Raw genomic sequence first — 14552 nt, forward strand, 5'->3', positions numbered from 1 at the left:
CTGGGGGTAATAGAAAGTGAGAAAGTCATTCTAGTGTCTTTCCAGAGAAGCCAGTCAGCCACCTGTCACTTCACAGGGCATTTATACAGTAGAGAGTATATACAGTAATATTATTATCCACCTTTGCAGATTGAGATCAAACATTAATTCTGCAGACAGACATACATGCTCAGCTGCAGACTGTAGACTACTATTGAATACAGATACTCAAATCTTTTAAAAAAGCATTATTGCCATTAAAGGATATTTCTGGGCAAACTCTGACAAGAATCATAGATTGGAACATTCACCAACATTGCAAAGACTTGACAGATGAATAGGAACATAGAAATATTTGTAACATTTCTATCAACCCTTGCCCTTGGATAAAGAAACAATACCTGCCCTCCCCCACCATAGGAGCTAATTTAATATTTTTATCCTCTGCATGCAAGACGATTGCAGTTTCCCTTTTGACAGGCCCTTTAACCTCTGTATGATACAACTCAGAATTTCCTCCGGGTCAGACCAAGACCTTCCTTTCTGACTGGCACCCTGATACAAATCTGAGAGCCTGAACATTCTTTATCAAAGGTAATTTCTGTAAAGGGCACATATTGAATGTCATGAACAAAGACAACCCTGTGCCAACCTATCCTACTGTCATGCACCTGGGTGTCTTCGGGGTGTTCCTGGTCCCACAGCTGCAGTCTTACCTTTTGTGCCACGGAGGAGCTCTAGGGTTATTGCAATGTTCTCCCAGCTTGATGTATTGTCTTGGACTCACTAGCCCCACCTGCTGCCAGCTGCAGACAATGTACAATGAAGCAGCCCATAAATAGCAGCACTTCCTGTTACTCAGTGCCCGTTTGTTTGGTCTATCTCCCTGGGTGTATCTCTGTGATTTGGAATGCCATGTATTGAATTTGTGACATTCTCCAGCCTGCTGATTTGGTACTTCACCGCCAGCCCTTGTATGACCTCCACCTGTGTGACCATTCTTTGGATTTTGATTGTGTACCGCTTTGCCTGATCTGTTGCCGACTTGACCTGCCTGACTACATTTTCGTCTGAATCCTCAGCATACAAGCTCCACCTCAGACACTACCTACCACAGGTACCTTACATTACAAATGGGCCACAATGGCAGTGGACCCTACTGGGACAGTTGATTGGAGCTCATGAACAGCATCTTTCTTCTCTGGACGCCAAGTAAGATGAACTTTGTGCTATGCTTAAATCTTGCTTGCCTGGTTCCTCTGCACCGGTCCAGACTCTGGCTCCTACTCCTGCTTCAATCCAACCAATCTTCTGTACAACCCAAACTTCCCTTGCCTGAAAAATTTGGTGGTGATACTGAGGACTGCAGAGTTAAAATGTTTGCCATTTGCATTTCCGCAACAACAATGGGACGTTTAGCACTTTGTCTGCCAAAGTTACTTTTGTAATTTCCTTGTTAAAGGGGAAGGCCCTGGCCTGGGTCTCTCCTTACCTGGAATGCAATGATCCTGTGCTGCAAGACACTGAACATTTTTTGGCTTCTCTCCAGACTGTATTTGGCAAGCCAGATAGAGCTTCTACAGCTGAGTACTCACTTTTGGACATACAGCAAGGTACCACGTCTGTGGCACAGTATACTATTGAGTTCTGTACCCTAGCTGCTGAGACTAATTGGGACGCAAGGACATTATGCATCAAGGACGAATTAGTCTATAAGGATTCCCCAGAAGACCTTGAAAAATTCATAGAGCTGTGTGTTCATCTAGATGTCCAGTATCATGAAAGGTGCCAAGGGAGACTTATGCCGCGTACACACGAGCGCACTTTACGGCAGACTTTGCCCGGCGGATGGGATTTCGTCGGACAATTCGATCGTGTGTGGGCTCCAGCGGACTTTGTTTTCTCAAAAGTTGGACGGACTTAGATTTGAAACATGTTTTAAATCAATCCGTCGAAATCGAGTCCGGTCGAAAAGTCCGCTCGTCTGTATGCTAGTTCGACGGACAAAAAGCCACGCTAGGGCAGCTATTGGCTACTGACTATGAACTTCCTTGTTTTAGTCCGGTCGTACGTCATCACGTACGAATTCAACGGACTTTGGTGGATTGTGTGTAGGCAAGTCCGTTCATTCAGAAAGTACGTCAAAGTCCACCGGGCAAAGTCTACCGTAAAGTCCACTCGTGTGTACGCAGCATTAGAACTCGCAAGCTTCCTAGGCCAGTTTACCGTTTGGCCCCTAACTTCCAAGCACCACCTCAGCCAGAACCTGAATCTGAGTTGAACCCCAGACACCTGTGGAACCCATGGAAGTCGGCTGTCTCCACCTAACAGAGTCAGAGAAACAAAGGAGGCATGCATTGGGCCTATGCCTGTACTGTGGACTTAAAGGACATTTTTTATCTGTCTGCCCTTCCCGTCCAGTAAAAGGCAGGGTCTAACCAGTGAAAAGATAAAAAAATGCAGCGCTAGTGTGACCAGTGTCTAACCAGTGTTGGAGGAGCTGGCTTAGACCTTACAGGTATATCCTCCAAGACCAAGATTACCGTTCCTGCAATTATCCATTTAGCCTCTAAACTTGTCTCCTGTGAGGCTTTTGTGGATTCTGGAGCCGCTGGCATGTTCCTGGACTACACTTTTGCTAAGGAAAATAACATCCCATTTGTTCCTATGTCTAGACCCCTGAGCATCACCACCCTGAATGGACAACCATTGGGAGATGGCCTTGTAAAGTTTGAGATTACAACAATCACCCTTCAGGTAGGCGCACTCCACAAAGAGGAAATCGTCTTGTCTCTCATTGATTCTCCACTTCTCCCCGTTATCCTTGGTTACCCATAGTTACAACACATCCCTTCTTTTGATTGTGAAAATGGAGAACTAACCTCTTGGGGGCTGTCCTGTTATCTAAACTGTTTGTCTCAACCCAAAAGACTTTCTGGTTGTCTTTTGGCTTCCGTGGCCATCCCACCTACCTTGCCTCGCGAATACCATGAGTTTGCAGATGTGTTTTGCAAGCAAAGGGCAGAGGTTTTACCTCCACATCGTTCTTTTGACTGCGCAATTAATTTGATTCCTGGAGCACCTCTTCCCAAAGGAGTGACCTATCCCCTATCATTGCCTTAACAAAAATCCATGGAGGAATACGTAAAAGACAACTTGGAAAGAAGTTTTATCCGACCCTCTTCTTCTCCAGTAGGGGGCAGGTTTTTGTGTAAAAGACTCCTACCCTTTGCCTCTCATTCTAGAACTGTTTGACGTACTAAAGGGAGCCATTATCTTCTCTAAGCTGGACCTCCGAGGATCTTAAAATCTGATTCAAATTAGAGAGGGGGACGAGTGGAAGACGGCATTCAACACCCATCACATGTAAAGCAGGTATTACAATGACTGAGAGAAAACCACCTTTACGCGAAGATTGAGAAATGCAGTTTCCATCAAAGCTGTATACCTTTCTTTGGATACATTATAAGTGCTGTCGGTTTCCAAATGGACCCTCAAAAACTTTCTGCTGTCTTGCAATGGCCCCAACCGACCACTTTAAGAGAGCTCCAACGCTTTCTAGGGTTCGCAAATTACTACAGACGCTTCATCAAAGGTTTTGCCTCCATTGCTACCCCCCTTACTGCTATGACTAAGAAAGATACAAATTGCAAGGTGTTGCCCACAGAAGCAGAATCAGCTTTCCAGCAATTAAAAGACATGTTCAGCAAAGCTCCAGTTCTTCAGCATCCAAATCCTGATCTCCAGTACATTGTTGAGGTTGATCCTTCAAGGTAGGAGCAGGTGCCGTGCTGTCCCAGAGATAGCCTAAGTCCGGTAGAATCCATCCAGTGGCGTTTTTTTCTAGAAAGTTTTCTCCGGTGGAGATGAATTATGATGTTGGGAATTGAGAACTACTCGCCATCAAATTGGCATTGTCTGAATGGCGACATCCTCTGGAAGGGGCTCCCAAGACTTTTTTTATCCTGACTGAGCATAAAAACCTGCTGTATCTTAAGACTGCTAAACGTTTGAATTCACGTAAGGCTCGATGAGCTCTGTTTTTTTCTCCCATTTTAATTTTGTTCTTTCTTATGTCCCTGGGCATAAAAACAAGAAAGCCATGCTCTTTCCAGACAGTTCTCTACTTCTAAAGAAGATCGACCTACCGAGCAGTATGTAATCCCACCTCACAAAATTGTTGCACAGATCTCTACGGCTCTTTACCAACAGTTACAAGAAACCCAGAATCGTGTTCCCCAAGGCTTGAAGATACCACCAGGTCGCCTGTTTGTAGTCCCTAGCTTCAGAAAACCTGTACTCCTCTGGGCACATGATGGTGTGTTATCCGGTTATCCTGGTGTCACCATCACTCTTAAGACCTTGCAGCGTTATGTCTGGTGGCCTCATATGCAAAAAGATGTTACTGACTTTGTGGCTGCCTGTCCAATTTGTGCTGCTAATAAAGTACCCCGCACATTGCCTACTGGGCTGTTACAACCACTTCCTGCACCTCGCCAGTCTTGGACCCATTTGACTATGGACTTCATTACAGACTTACCCAAGTCCAAGGGCATGACTGCTATATGGGTCATAGTGGATCGCTTTTCCAAAATGTCTCACTTCCTTTCCCATATTGTGAAACATCATGGCATACCTACCAATGTCGTCTCAGACCGCTGATCCAAGTTTGTTTCCTGATTCTGGAGAGCATTCTGCAAGAAACTGGGAGTAACGCTCTCACTCTCTACCTCACATCACCCTCAAACAAATAGTCAAACCGAACGCATGAACCAGACCCTAGAAACCTAACTTCGACATTATGTCAATGCGTTACACTCCAACTGGTCTGAGTATTTGCCTTTGGCTGAATTCACCATTAACTCTCGTTGGCACAGTGGTCTTCATACCACCCTGTTCTATGCAGCCCTAGGCTATCACCCTCAGACTTTTCCCCTACTTCAGCCTTTTTCTGGTGTACCAGCAGCAGATCAGTGGGTGAAAAATATTCTGCTACACTGGAAAAAGATTTGCTTATTACTACAGTTGAAACCCACAGCTGATCCAGTTGATTACTCATGTCCAGATAAAGGAATACCTGGGTAGCAGTGATCATAACATGATTTCATTTGATGTTAGCTGTAAACAAGAAATACATACGGGAAAGATAAAAACACTTCAAGAGAGCAAATTTTCCAAGGATAAGGGCTGCTCTCCAGGATTTAGACTGGGAGGGAATATTTGCATCAATAAACACAGAACAGAAATGGGAATTCTTCAAAAAGACTGTTTGGGACCTCACTGCAAAGTATATTCCCATGGACAATAAGTTTAAAAGGCTAAAAACAAAACCTATGTGGCTCATGGTCAAAGTTAAAAAAGCTATAAACAATAAGAGAAGAGCTTTTAAAAAATATAAAAATAAAGGAACACTTGTGTCGTTTAAGTGTTACAAAGAATTTAACAGAATATGTAAAAAGGAAATCAAGGATGCAAAAATTCAAAACGAACGACAGATTGCAAAAGATAGTAGGACAGATCCCAAAAAATTCTTCAAATATATTAATAGTAAAAAGGTCAGGTCTGAGCATGTATGCCCCTTACAAAATAATCTAGAGTGGGTGACTGGGGACAAAGAGAAGGCTAATTTATTAAATACTCTCTTCAGCTCTGTGTATACAAAAGAGCATGGGGGAGCTCATGTCCATAATGGGGGTTGTATTGACACAGCCCCGAATGATCCACAATGGCTCAAAAGTGATATGGTCCAGAAATATTTAGACAGAATAAAGGTGGATAAAGCACCTGGACCTGATGCCATCTACCCACGGATCCTAAAAGAATTGAGCTCTATAATTTCAAAGCCATTGTATCTAATTTTTAGGGACTCATTAATGACGGGAATAGTACCACTGGATTGGTGCAGGGCGAAAGTGGTGCCTATATTTAAAAAGGGATCAAAGTCTTTACCAAGTAACTATAGACCTGTTCGTTTAACTTCTATAGTCGGGAAGATACTGGAGCATTTAGTAAAAGACCACATAGACAAGTTCTTGCTGGAAAAAAAAAACATTTTAAGCAATAGACAGCTTGGATTCATGAAAGACAGAAGTTGTCAGACAAACCTGATTTCTTTTTATGAAGAGGTAAGTAAAACCTTGGACAGAGGGGTGGCTGTGGACGTGGTATACTTGGATTTTGCAAAAGCATTCGACACAGTTCCCTACATGCGGCTCATGTGTAAGGTAAAGTCTACAGGCTTAGAAATATCAGTTTGTAAATGGATAGAAAACTGACTAAAAGACAGAATTCAGAGAGTAGTGGTCAATGATTCTTACGCTGAATGGTCTAAGGTTATCAGTGGTGTACCCCAAGGTTCAGTGCTGGGACCCTTACTTTTTAATATTTTTATAAATGATCTGGGTCTGGGATCAAAAGTAACGTTTCTGTCTTTGTAGATGCCACCAAGCTATGCAGTTGAATAACGTCCTTACAGGATGTCTCCATTTACAAGGTTTAATGTTGAAAAATGTAAAGTTATGCACTTGGGGGCTAAGAATATGCATGCATCATACATGCTAGGGGAGTACAACTGGGGGAATCCGTAGTGGAGAAGGATCTGGGGGTTTTGATAGATCATAATCTCAATAATAGCATGCAATGCCAAGCTGCGGTTTCCAAAGTTCTTTCTTGTATTAAGAGAGGTATGGACTCCAGAGAGAGAGATATAATTTTGCCCCTGTTCAAATCATTAGTAAAATCTCATCTGGAATATGCAGTTCAGTTTTGGGCACCAGTTCTCAAAAAGGATATCGGGGAACTGGAGAAAGTGCAGAGAACGGCAACCAAACTGATAAGAGGCATGGAGGAGCTCAGCTATGAGGAAAGATTAGAGGAACTGAATTCATTCACTCTTGAGAAGAGGAGAATAAGGGGGGATATGATCAACATGTTCAAATATATAAGGGGTCCATATAGTGAACTTGGTGTTGAGTTATTCTCTTTACGGTCAACACAGAGGACACGGGGGCACTCTTTACGTCTAGAGGAAAAGAGATTTCATCTCCAAATACGGAAAGGTTTCTTCACAGTAAGAAAATGTGGAATAGACTGGCCAGAGGTGGTTCTGGCCAGCTCAGTAGATTGCTTTAAGAAAGGCCTGGATACTTTCCTAAATGTACATAATATAACTGGGTACTAACATTTATAGGTAAAGTTGATCCAGGGAAAATCCGATTGCCTCTTGGGGGATCAGGAAGGAATTTTTCCCCTGTTGTAGCAAATTGGAGCATGCTCTGCTGGGGTTTTTTGCCTTCCTCTGGATCAACTGTGGGTATTAAATTGGGTATATTGGATTGTGCAATATTTTTTATTTATTTATTGTTTTTAAGGTTGAACTGGATGGACTTGTGTCTTTTTTTCAACCTAACTATGTAACTACAGAAGTCAGCAGGCAAGTATGCACTTTTCTCCAACAAACGAAGACGCCATTTACCTCCATATGTGGTGGGGGAAAGAGTTTGGCTATCAACCAAATAGGTGAGACTGAAACAACCTTCTACCTAATTGGGCCCTCGATTCATCGGTCCTTACAGAATTATTGCTTGAGTCGGGCCAGTCCCCTATCGGTTGAAATTGCCCTCCTCTCCCTGGATACATCCTGTATTCCACGTTTCCCTCCTCAAAAAGGCAATTTTCAATCACTACTCCAGAACGCAACTCCAGAACCTCCTTCTGTTCTTGTTGATGGACAAAATGAGTTTGAAGTCTCTAAGATTTTTGATTCTAGAAGGCAGGGTCGTGGCCTTACGGTATCTGGTTCATTGGAAGGGATATCCCGTCACAGACTGTTACTGGATCCCAGCCAAAGATTTGCATGCCCTTGTTCTTATTCAAGACTTCCATGCCTCCTTTCCCGCTAAGACCGGCTAGGCCTCTGGAGGGGTCCATTGGGGAGGGGGCCCTGTCATATACCTGGGTGTCTTCGAACTGGGATGTTCCTGGTCCCCCAGCTGCAGTTTTACCTGTTGTGTCACAGAGGATCTCTGGAGTTATTGCAATGTTCTCCCAGCTTGCTGCATTGCCTTGGACTCACTAGCCCCTCCTGCTGCCAGCTGCAGACAATGTACAATCAAGCAGCCCATAAATAGCAGCACTTCCTGTTACTCAGTGCGCATTTGTTTGGACTAGCTCCCCGGGTGTATTGATAACTCTTTGATTTATTGAACCTCTACCTGAATTCTTGACCATTCTCCAGCCTGCTGATTTGGTACTTCACTGCCAGCTCATGTATGGCCTCCGCCTGTCTGACCATTCTTTGGATTTTGATTTTGTACTGCTTTGCCTGATCTGTTGCCGACTTGACCTGCCTGAGTACATTTTCGTCTGAATCCTCAGCATACAAGCTCCACTTCGGACACTACCTACCACAGGTACCTTACACCTACTTCCAGCAAGAAAAATTCCTAGCTCACTTACCTGTCAGCCTGCAACAAACCAAATTGTCCTGTATAACAGCTCACATAAAAACAACTGGTTTAGTTAGCCCACATTTGCAAATATATGCATAAGCTGCAATGCCACTTCATGTCACCCCAGTGTACTGCAATCCCAACTCTCAAAAATTTTGTGAGTGTCCAAAGTTGGAGCACGTATGTATTAATGGATAGATTAAGGGCAGGTATGCCTGAAGGGAGCACACCCCTCCTTAAAGCTACAGGGACACACTGGACACTCGGTAATAGCACAATGGCAGCAAAGGTATCCAGTGCCTCCCCTCACCAATAAACCAACAGTACAAACAAATGTCAACCACCCCAACCTAATCTATCCATGGACTCCAACTCTGGACAGGAGGTCTGTCAGAGAGAGCTTTTAGAATTAATAATATACAATTGATATGAGTTGGGACAATAGTGTGGAGGTGATGCAAACTGTTGCTTTTTGACATGTGTCACCCTTCCATGTAATCCTAGCATCAAAAGCTAGTTAAAGGTTGGGGTGGTGCTATTTGTTTGTACTGTTGAAAAAAATCTGTCTTTCAAAGGGCCTTTCAATATTAACACCCAGGAAATTAACTATAAGCTTGGATCCAGATGGTACCAGACCTTGGTAGTCTTGCACCACATGTTGGCTGCTTTACCTGACATATGCTGGCAATGCAATAACCAAACTTCTACATATATGGTAGAATTTCCTTGATTCAGTTGATTTGGTCATCAGTCTGTCATCTTATTACAAAGATCACTGACTTTACCTTTCCAACCTGCTTCTTACCTGCTTCATCACACAAACATGGCCATGAGGCAATACAAACACTCCTTCAGACTTCACTCCACAAAGTCTTTAGCGCCATGTCACTGGAGTTCCCATAATCATCCAATAGTGCAGGAATGGCCCTCGCATGTAGGTTTGATGGCTATAATGGAAGAACTAATGTCAATTAGCCAGAATAAAATGTTTTGCTTTCCATGTATACTTGGAGCTATTGGCAACTCTTCAAATATACTGAAACATTCTGCAATCTAATGCACCCAATTACAGATCCTTCACACAGTCAAACTGGTAGCAGATAATTGGCGGAACTTTAACCACACTAAAGTAATTTCCCAAAATCCACTATTGGGTGGCTCCATGTCCCCTATCCTTTCCTAGAGCCCAACCTACCACCCCCCGAGACACCCCTCTTCCCTCTTAAGGTCTTATGTTGCACACCCGACCTCTCCCTTACTACAAGCTTCTCCATAGGACACAGAACCGCTGGTCAAAGATAACCCACTCTCCTTGGTTGAATACATCAAAACACTGGCTATGAGGTAATGACTGTGGCCAAACACCCAACTTGGCCAATAACACTTGCGAAGGAAAGTTTAGTTTTCATTAAATGCCTAATCAAAAAAGCTACGGGAGCCTGGGATTGATTCTCACAGTCTCTCTCCCTTCTGTATACCTATATTTCCTGAAACTTGTAAACAGATGTTTAATGTAATATCATATTTATCATGATAACCCTTTCTTTTTCAGTAAAAAGATATTTGGAATAAAAAAATGCAAATAAATATTGACTACAGATTGGAAAAACAAATTTAAAAAAAGCATTCATTTCCTTCTGAAGTATTTTTCTTATTAACAAAGTTCTTTGAATAAACTGATTTTTTTTTTTTTTTTTAGTCAAGGTAAGACACAATAAATTACATTTAAATATAGTATTCCTTATAACTATTATTTACCCAATTAGGAACAGCTAAACAGCACTGGGAATTGGGAAACAACTACAGATTCTCAAAATACTGGGGGTGGTAATTTGCATTACATTTAATAATTTTAAATCCTTGGAGCATTGTGTAGCTTAACAGTTCAACTGGCATGATTATCAGGGAATCAGGTTGTTAGTATTTGGTAGAAGGCCCAGACAATCATCTGTTCCATGTAGTCATCTCTTCTTACTGTTTTAACCAGATATAAACAAGTAATCGTGGTTATACAAGTGAAGATGTAATTCACAGTCTTTCCAACACATCTGAATTGTTGCTGTTAGTAACCTTGCTTTTTTTGTCCTTCATACAGAGGTGCTGTCATGTGAAACTCTCTGATCCAGCTGAATAACTGTATACAAGTTTAGCTTGCCTTTAGCTTGGAAATGAAAATAGCATTTAAGTTGTTTTGTTAAAATGTAATGAACGAGCAAGGACAATTTAACAATACTCAGACCTTCTCCATTGTGACTGAACTAGGCAAGGTGAATGCATTTTAGATGTATATGTGCAGAGCTTTCCTTTAATGTTACATTTCTTACTAGTATATGTGTTTGACGCTATAGACAGCTTTTGCTGTAAAACCACATAAATAATTATAACGGGAAAACATCTCCAATTACCCGTCCCTATATAGACTATTTTCTTAACATATTACCTTTTGTCAGCTTTGTCAGATGCAAATATAATTTTGGCGATCAGCACAATAGTGTTTGGGAGTTAACATCATCTTTGTGTTTCTGAACTCTCATGTCATCAGTACACTTACAGATTTATATTTACAAGAAATGGAACCAATCTAAACTGTGATGTCCAGCCAAAACAACAATAAAGTACTTGAAGATAATGAGCTGTGTGAGCTTCTGAAGTTCTACAGTTTACGTACAGCCATTTTTTAAAAATGATTTTGAATAGAATAGGGAAGGGTTACAACCCTTGTCAGGTAAATTGTGGAAAATTCTTTTACTTCCTGTCAAGGGACACAACAGGAACCTAGAGGAAATATCCTAAAGTAAATGAAACTTCCCTTCATAAATAGTTGTCCCTGAAAAAAAAGTGTCAGATGATTTTTCCTTACCTATTGTTCTGGGGGACAAATTAAAGATTTTCCCTCACTTTGTCTTTTGGTGACAGCGGTCACCAGTACAAATACAGGGGTGACTCTTCCCAATGGGGACATAGACAGCTATATAAACTTGCCAAATGTTCTAGTTTTTACCCACACTATCGCTAAAAAAAAGAACTTAGAGATAGTATGAAGTATGAAACATAAGTGATAAATGTATAATTCAAAAGTTGCTTCAACCGCATTCAATTTCCCCCATAAGGTACACTATAACTAGGCTTAGTAGAGTGCTACTAGTTATATGCAACTGTTGGTTTCTTTGTTAAGAGCCAAGAGCTGAAACGTCATCCCCAATTCTAACCACTCCCCTTGCTGTCATATGAAAAGAGCAGTGACTGTTCTAGGCAGTTGTGTCTTTGAGTTTAGAGTTGTGATGAATCAGTCTGGCTTCACCTTCTTTAGGTTATTTTAGAGGCAATGCGCTGGCACCCAATGATGGAAAACAGGTGTCAGGGGAAAGACTGAGGCTTACATTTCTGTAAGCTGTTTTTCAACTGAATATTTAATTGTTTGCAGTGGTTTCTAGAAACAATGGCAAAGAAAAAGTGGGTGTATTTATGTTTTTTCAATATATTAGAAAACATAATGCTATAAAACCAGATTTCTCTTCTTCCCCTCCTCAATAAAGACTGTTCATAGATCATACAGTGTTGCAAGAGTCAAAATTATAGAAATACACATAGCCTTCTTAGTTAAGACACTTAGGGGTTTATTTACTAAAGGCAAATCCACTGTGTACTACATGTGCAGTTAGAAGTGCAGTTGTTGTAGATCTGAGTGGGACATGCAAGGAAAATAAAAAACAAAATATTTGCTTGCACATGATCGGATGATAGAAATGAGCAGAGCTTCCCCTCATCCCTCATTTCAGAGCTTCCCCTCAGATCTACAGCAACTGCACTTCCAAGTGCACTTCAGTGCACTTATAGTGCACAGTGGATTTGCCCTTAGTAAACCAACCTCATAGGCTGCAGTTGTGTAGCTGTAGCCTAAACTAGTTGTAAATATCTGTTAGTGGAAATGGGGTGGTAGTGGTAATGGCTGGGGAATAGGAGTTTTATTGTGCAGTGTAGGGGGCACAGCGCCCCTGTGGCTAGGTATATAGTGCTATAGTTACACGCTTCTGTTGAAACATACATTTATGCACAGGAACTTTGATATGTGTTGTTCCTAGCACACCTTTTTTACACGTGATCTATAAAAAATATCTAATATTGTCTCTGCACAGCTTTCCTTAGATAAATAACTGTACTACTGACATTAAGTTAAATGGGACTCACTAATTCTTTCCAATGGCCGTGCAGAAATATTGACATTTTTAAGAAATCTGTTTCTTGACATATTGAGGGATGTGCAAGGTAAGATACTGAAGACACAGCATTAGAAAAGGGAAGTATTGCATTCCGTTTCTACATTTCATCTAGCAGTCTTGTCCCCAGTCAGCAGAAGAGTGGTAGTTTCTCATCTGAAGGTGTCACTGTTGTTGAGATATGACTTCTCTTCCAAAGCAGTCTTGTATGGAGGCATTCAACCAGGATGAATAGTTTCCCCCTGATGACTGGGTGATTTCATACAGCTAATATGGAATTACTGAGCCATGCTGGGTCTCATATAGCTGAATAGTGTCTAATAATATGTTCAAAAAAACATATTTATCTGCAGGTCTTATTGAGGTAGTTTATTATTAAGGCTGACAAAACAGACACATCTCCCATCACTTTTAAAGACAGATGGCCCTCTTTACAATGGTCTGGCCACTGAAAACATTAGGACAATTTGACGATTCTAGAGACTTTACTTTTCAACTAAAGGTAAATAAAATGTGCAATTTCTTTTTACTATGGAGTAAAGAGAGCATGGCTTAAAAGGAATCCATCAGTAGAGAAATATAGACGTTGCCATTGTGAACTCTGATGTATTGTGAATTCTGATGCAGGGCTGGTATTCATATCCGAGTCCGAACCAAGGATAAGGATGACAGTACCAGAGCTTGCACATTAAAAAACAAATTCACACTGGCTGCTTTCATATTTTTGTCTTGGCTATGCTCACTTTAATGCAAAGAATTCTTTCACATGCTGAAAGGCATATTTAGTAAATATTCATAATGAGCCAGTTTTCTACATGCACATGTCACCACTCAATCATTAACCCTTTCATTGCATGATTGCTCTTCGTGATCCTCAAATTGACCTCATTGGCTTACAGATTATGGTTATTTGCTGTGTTGCTTTTTTGTCAAAATTGGTGTAAAATGGAGCAACATTACTGAATACTTAGTATTCTGTGGAGAAATTTCTACAGAAAAGTAGAATTTAGAATAGAAGCGGAATGATCCAGGTCTTAAAAACACAGCCTCCATGGTTGTTACAAATCCAGGAAACTTCTGAATTTCCTGTCAAATTTTACAGATATATACTTGTTTATGGCCTTTTATGAGCTTGCACGTGTAAAAGTTCTGTGTATCTTGTAAAACATAAATTTCTGAAATCTGTTTGTTCTTTTAGTCAAAAATGTTGGAGATGGGTTTTCTGCAGAATATTTTCAGTCCGCTATGGATCACAGTCAGTTTTATGTAGCTATGGTTTATGGAATGTTCCTGATCCATAGCCTGCTTTTTTAGTATTTCTTTTTGGTGTAACTGCTGAATAATGTCAGTGATGGATAGAAAAGTTAATTTGTCCTCTCTACTTCAGTCATTCTGTGCTGCAGAGTCTGAAGATTTTAATAGAAGGAAGATCTGTTTTTTCCTTTAAAGCCGAAGTTGAGCTAAAAAAACATTTTTTTTCTCTCTGCGGCTTTATTTACATTAGTTCCCTGTAATGACGTATGTCTGATGATGTGCAGACATCTGAATTCTGTAGAAATCTTCGCTGCAGGGTTGCCCTGTCTTCTTCCTGCTGCTGAAGCTTCCAGCTCTGTGGGAGATGTCCTCTCCTCTGCCCTCCCCTCCATTTAGATGAGTTCTGCCTGTTACACAATCTGTAAATGGGAGAAAGAATCCTGTGCCTGATCAGACCCTTCCCCCATTCACAGTTTGTCTTGCAGGTAGTATAATCGGTGAAGGACCTTTGCTCAGTGGAGGAGGATGAGAGGACATGTCATCATCTCATCATCTTTAGTGCAGCTGGGCCTGGAGACCTATGGCAGAAAAGGAGTGCTGTGTAGTGAGCTGATCCTCAGCGTGCAGAGACTGGGGCAAGCTGCAGGACACT

At 41.4% G+C, this 14552-nt stretch overlaps 1 protein-coding gene across 1 annotated transcript in view; it reads left to right on the plus strand.

Annotated features, from left to right (window-relative positions):
* XRCC4 (X-ray repair cross complementing 4) overlaps positions 1-14552 on the plus strand; it is a 620495-nt gene that overhangs the window by 503516 nt on the left and 102427 nt on the right. The gene's annotated exons all lie outside the window — the stretch shown is intronic.

This window comes from Aquarana catesbeiana, linkage group LG01 (assembly GCF_042186555.1).
Source record: "Aquarana catesbeiana isolate 2022-GZ linkage group LG01, ASM4218655v1, whole genome shotgun sequence".
Taxonomy (NCBI): domain Eukaryota; kingdom Metazoa; phylum Chordata; class Amphibia; order Anura; family Ranidae; genus Aquarana; species Aquarana catesbeiana.